Source organism: Sceloporus occidentalis, unplaced genomic scaffold, assembly GCF_023333645.1.
Source record: "Sceloporus occidentalis isolate IW3139 unplaced genomic scaffold, rSceOcc1.0.p SCAF_21, whole genome shotgun sequence".
In the NCBI taxonomy this organism is placed as follows: Eukaryota; Metazoa; Chordata; class Lepidosauria; order Squamata; family Phrynosomatidae; genus Sceloporus; species Sceloporus occidentalis.
The window spans coordinates 1,508,485-1,514,494 of NW_028317001.1; positions in this window are offsets into that span (position 1 = coordinate 1,508,485).

The window sequence follows — 6,010 nt, forward strand, 5'->3', positions numbered from 1 at the left end:
TGAAATAGTTCTATTTAAAGTCTCCATTTTTTTGACCTCTATTAGCAGATTTTGGGTTACCAGGAACATATCTATCCTTGACAGTGATTGGTGTCTGTCAGAGAAAAAGGTAAAACAATTCTCTTTGGGATACAAGTGTCTCCATACCTCAATCATGTCACAGTTTCCCATCAATTCAAAAAAACTTTTCGGTAATTTCCCCTGCGTATCTTTGATATGTTTACCTGAAGTTCTGTCTATCTTGGGCTGGATTACCCCATTAAAATCTCCCATTACCAATACGTTCTCATAGTCTAAATCCATTAGTATCTTTTGTACTTTATTATAGAATTTGTTTTTATTGTCTTGGGGACCATAGACACCTAACAAAAGGCATTTCTTCCCTTTCCAATAGATTTCTATTCCCAAATAGCAGCCATCTTTGTCATTGAGAATTTCTTTCGATTCTATGTGGTTTTTGATATAGAAGATGACACCTCTTTTACTTTGATTAATGGAAGAGATGTATTCTTTGCCCAATTTTTTATTTCTAATCAGCCTAACATCTTTGGTTCTTATATGGGATTCTTGTAGACAGACAATATCTGATTGATTTCTTTCCAAAAAGAGAAATACTTTATTTCTTTTTTGAGGTGAATTGAGGCCCTTTATGTTCCAAGATAAGATTTTCATTACTTATCACTACTATATAATATAGCAAGTGAATGGAATGCCAGTACAACAGTATATCGTACAATTGAGAAAGGATTAAAGTTTTATTAAATGAAGTATCTATTAAAGGACAGAGAAACAAGCAAATCAGAGGTATTGAATAATCCAAGCTTTTTATTACATTAAATAATGTTCCATTAAGTATATTATGCTTTAAAAGTGATAAAAACTTCTTACTTTGGTTTGATTTAATTTGGTTTAGTTTGATTCGGGCGGTGAGATAGGATTCTGACACATTTTCCTCTTAGGTAATGTCTCTTTTAGACTGTGGTCTTTCATTTACTACTCCCCTCCTCCCCTCTCCCCTCCCCCCTCCTTCTCCAGATCCTTCTGAATTTCTTCTAGAAAATCTCTAGCTTTTTCCACTGAGTTAATTCTTGTTTTCTTCTGCTTCCAGTCCATCCCCTTCTTCTGCCATGAAGGAATACATAGGGTCCTAGAGAGGGGAGGGACCCCCAAGGGCGATCCAGTCCATCCCCTTCTTCTGCTATGAAGGAATACATAGGTTCCTAGAGAGGGAAGGGACCCCCAAGGGTCATCCAGTCCATTCCCCTCTCTTGCCCAGAATGAATACATAGGGTCCTAGAGAGGGAAGGGACTCCCAAAGGGCCATCTAGTCCATCCCCTTCTTCTGCCCAGAAGAAACACATAGGGTCCTAGAGAGGGAAGGGAACCCCGAGGGTCACCCAGTCCAGCCTCTTCTTCTGCCCTGTAGGAATACATAGGGTCCTAGAGAGGGAAGGGACAACCAAGGGCCATCCAGTCCATCCCCTTCTTCTGCCCTGAAGGAATAAATAGGGTCCTAGAGAGGGAAGGGACCCCCGAGGGCCACACAGTCCATTCCCTTCTTCTGCCTGGAGGAATACATAGAGTCCTAGAGAGGGAAGGGACCTCCAAGGGCCATCCAGTCCAGCCCCTTCTTCTGCCCGGAAGGAATACCGAGAGTCCTAGAGATGCAAGGGACCCCCAAGGGCCATCCAGTCCAGCCCCTTCTTCTGCCATGAAGGAATACATAGGATCCTAGAGGGGGGAGGGACCCCCAAGGGCCATCCAGTCCAGCCTCTTCTTCTGCCCTGGAGGAATACATAGGGTCCTAGAGGGGGGAGGGACCCCCAAGGGCCTTCCAGTCCAGCCTCTTCTTCTGCCCTGAAGGAATACATAGGATCCTAGACGGGGGAGGGACCCCCAAGGGCCATCCAGTCCATCCCCTTCTTCTGCCCTGAAGGAATACATAGGGTCCTAGAGAGGGAAGGGACCCCCAAAGGGACATCCAGTCCATCCCCTCCTTCTGCCCGGAAGGAATATATAAGAGACCTAGAGATGGAAGGGACCCCCAAAGAGCATTCCAGTCCAGCCCCTTCTTCTGCCATGCAGTCATACATAGAGTCCTAGAGAGGGAAGGGACCCCCAAGGGCCATCCAGTCCATCCCCTTCTTCTGCCCTGAAGGAATACATAGGGTCCTAGAGAGGGAAGGGACCCCCAAGGGCCATCCAGTCCATCCCCTTCTTCTGCCCTGAAGGAATACATAGGGTCCTAGAGAGGGAAGGGACCCCCAAAGGGCCATCCAGTCCATCCCCTCCTTCTGCCATGAAGGAATACCGAGAGTCCTAGAGATGCAAGGGACCCCCAACGGCCATCCAGTCCAGCCCCTTCTTCTGCCATGAAGGAATACATAGGGTCCTAGAGAGGGGAGGGACCCCGAAGGGCGATCCAGTCCATCCCCTTCTTCTGCTATGAAGGAATACATAGGGTCGTAGAGAGGGAAGGGACCCCCAAGGGCCATCCAGTCCATCCCCTTCTTCTGCCATGAAGGAATACATAGGTTCCTAGAGAGGGAAGGAACCCCCAAGGGCCATCCAGTCCATTCCCCTCTCTTGCCCAGAATGAATACATAGGGTCCTGGAGAGGGAAGGGACCCCAAAGGGCCATCTAGTCCATCCCCTCCTTCTGCCATGAAGGAATACATAAGGTCCTAGAGAGGGAAGGGACCTCCAAGGGCCATCCAGTCCAGCCTCTTCTTCTGCCCTGGAGGAATACATAGGATCCTAGAGGGGGGAGGGACCCCCAAGGGCCTTCCAGTCCAGCCTCTTCTTCTGCCCTGAAGGAGTACATACGATCCTAGAGGGGGGAGGGACCCCCAAGGGCGATCCAGTCCATCCCCTTCTTCTGCTATGAAGGAATACATAGGTTCCTAGAGAGGGAAGGGACCCCCAAGGGCCATCCAGTCCATTCCCCTCTCTTGCCCAGAATGAATACATAGGGTCCTAGAGAGGGAAGGGACCCCCAAAGGGCCATCTAGTCCATCCCCTCCTTCTGCCATGAAGGAATACATAAGGTCCTAGAGAGGGAAGGGACCTCCAAGGGCCTTCCAGACCATCCGCTTCTTCTGCCCTGAAGGAATACATAGAGTCCTACAGATGGAAGGTATCCACAAAGGCCATCCAGTCCATCCCTTTCTTCTGCCCTGAAGGAATACATAGGGTCCAAGAGAGGGAAGGGACCCCAAGGGCCATCCAGTCCATCCCCTTCTTCTGCCCAGAAGAAACACATAGGGTCCTAGAGAGGGAAGGGAACCCCGAGGGTCACCCAGTCCAGCCTCTTCTTCTGCCCTGTAGGAATACATAGGGTCCTAGAGAGGGAAGGGACAACCAAGGGCCATCCAGTCCATCCCCTTCTTCTGCCCTGAAGGAATAAATAGGGTCCTAGAGAGGGAAGGGACCCCCGAGGGCCACACAGTCCATTCCCTTCTTCTGCCTGGAGGAATACATAGAGTCCTAGAGAGGGAAGGGACCTCCAAGGGCCATCCAGTCCAGCCCCTTCTTCTGCCCGGAAGGAATACCGAGAGTCCTAGAGATGCAAGGGACCCCCAAGGGCCATCCAGTCCAGCCCCTTCTTCTGCCATGAAGGAATACATAGGATCCTAGAGGGGGGAGGGACCCCCAAGGGCCATCCAGTCCAGCCTCTTCTTCTGCCCTGGAGGAATACATAGGGTCCTAGAGGGGGGAGGGACCCCCAAGGGCCTTCCAGTCCAGCCTCTTCTTCTGCCCTGAAGGAATACATAGGATCCTAGACGGGGGAGGGACCCCCAAGGGCCATCCAGTCCATCCCCTTCTTCTGCCATGAAGGAATACATAGGTTCCTAGAGAGGGAAGGGACCCCCAAGGGCCATCCAGTCCATTCCCCTCTCTTGCCCAGAATGAATACATAGGGTCCTAGAGAGGGAAGGGACCCCCAAAGGGCCATCTAGTCCATCCCCTCCTTCTGCCATGAAGGAATACATAAGGTCCTAGAGAGGGAAGGGACCTCCAAGGGCCATCCAGTCCAGCCTCTTCTTCTGCCCTGGAGGAATACATAGGATCCTAGAGGGGGGAGGGACCCCCAAGGGCCTTCCAGTCCAGCCTCTTCTTCTGCCCTGAAGGAATACATACGATCCTAGACGGGGGAGGGACCCCCAAGGGCCATCGAGTCCATCCCCTTCTTCTGCCCTGAAGGAATACATAGGGTCCTAGAGAGGGAAGGGACCCCCAAAGGGCCATCCAGTCCATCCCCTTCTTCTGCCATGAAGGAATACATAGGTTCCTAGAGAGGGAAGGGACCCCCAAGGGCCATCCAGTCCATTCCCCTCTCTTGCCCAGAATGAATACATAGGGTCCTAGAGAGGGAAGGGACCTCCAAGGGCCATCCAGTCCAGCCCCTTCTTCTGCCCTGCAGTCATACATAGATTCCTAGACAGGGAAGGGACCCCCAAGGGCCATCCAGTCCAGCCTCTTCTTCTGCCCTGGAGGAATACATAGGATCCTAGAGGGGGGAGGGACCCCCAAGGGCCTTCCAGTCCAGCCTCTTCTTCTGCCCTGAAGGAATACATAGGATCCTAGACGGGGGAGGGACCCCAAAGGGCCATCCAATCCATCCTCTTCTTCTGCCCTGAAGGAATACATAGAGTCCTACAGATGGAAGGTATCCCCAAAGGCCATCCAGTCCATCCCGTTCTTCTGCCCTGAAGGAATACATAGGGTCCAAGAGAGGGAAGGGACCCCAAGGGCCATCCAGTCCATCCCCTTCTTCTTCCCAGAAGAAACACATAGGGTCCTAGAGAGGGAAGGGAACCCCGAGGATCACCCAGTCCAGCCTCTTCTTCTGCCCTGTAGGAATACATAGGGTCCTAGAGAGGGAAGGGACAACCAAGGGCCATCCAGTCCATCACCTTCTTCTGCCCTGAAGGAATACATAGAGTCCTACAGATGGAAGGTATCCCCAAAGGCCATCCAGTCCATCCCGTTCTTCTGCCCTGAAGGAATACATAGGGTCCAAGAGAGGGAAGGGACCCCAAGGGCCATCCAGTCCATCCCCTTCTTCTTCCCAGAAGAAACACATAGGGTCCTAGAGAGGGAAGGGAACCCCGAGGATCACCCAGTCCAGCCTCTTCTTCTGCCCTGTAGGAATACATAGGGTCCTAGAGAGGGAAGGGACAACCAAGGGCCATCCAGTCCATCACCTTCTTCTGCCCTGAAGGAATACATAGGGTCCTAGAGAGGGAAGGGACCCCCGAGGGCCACCCAGTCCATTCCCTTCTTCTGCCTGGAGGAATACATAGAGTCCTAGAGAGGGAAGGCACCTCCAAGGGCCATCCAGTCCAGCCCCTTCTTCTGCCCGGAAGGAATACCGAGAGTCCTAGAGATGCAAGGGACCCCCAAGGGCCATCCAGTCCAGCCCCTTCTTCTGCCCTGCAGTCATACATAGATTCCTAGACAGGGAAGGGACCCCCAAGGGCCATCCAGTCCATTCCCTTCTTCTGCCCTGAAGGAATACATAGGGTCCTAGAGAGGGAAGGGACCCCCAAAGGGCCATCCAGTCCATCCCCTCCTTCTGCCATGAAGGAATACCGAGAGTCCTAGAGATGCAAGGGACCCCCAAGGGCCATCCAGTCCAGCCCCTTCTTCGGCCCTGCAGGCATACATAGAGTCCTAGAGAGGGAAGGGACCCCCAAGGGCCATCCAGTCCATCCTCTTCTTCTGCTCTGCAGGAATACATAGAATCCTAGAGAGGGAAGGGACCTCCAAGGGCCTTCCAGTCCATCCGCTTCTTCTGCCCTGAAGGAATACATAGGGTCCTAGAGAGAGAAGGGACCCCCAAGGGCCATCCAGTCCAGCCCCTTCTTCTGCCATGAAGGAATACATAGGATCCTAGAGGGGGGAGGGACCCCCAAGGGCCATCCAGTCCAGCCTCTTCTTCTGCCCTGGAGGAATACATAGGATCCTAGAGGGGGGAGGGACCCCCAAGGGCCTTCCAGTCCAGCCT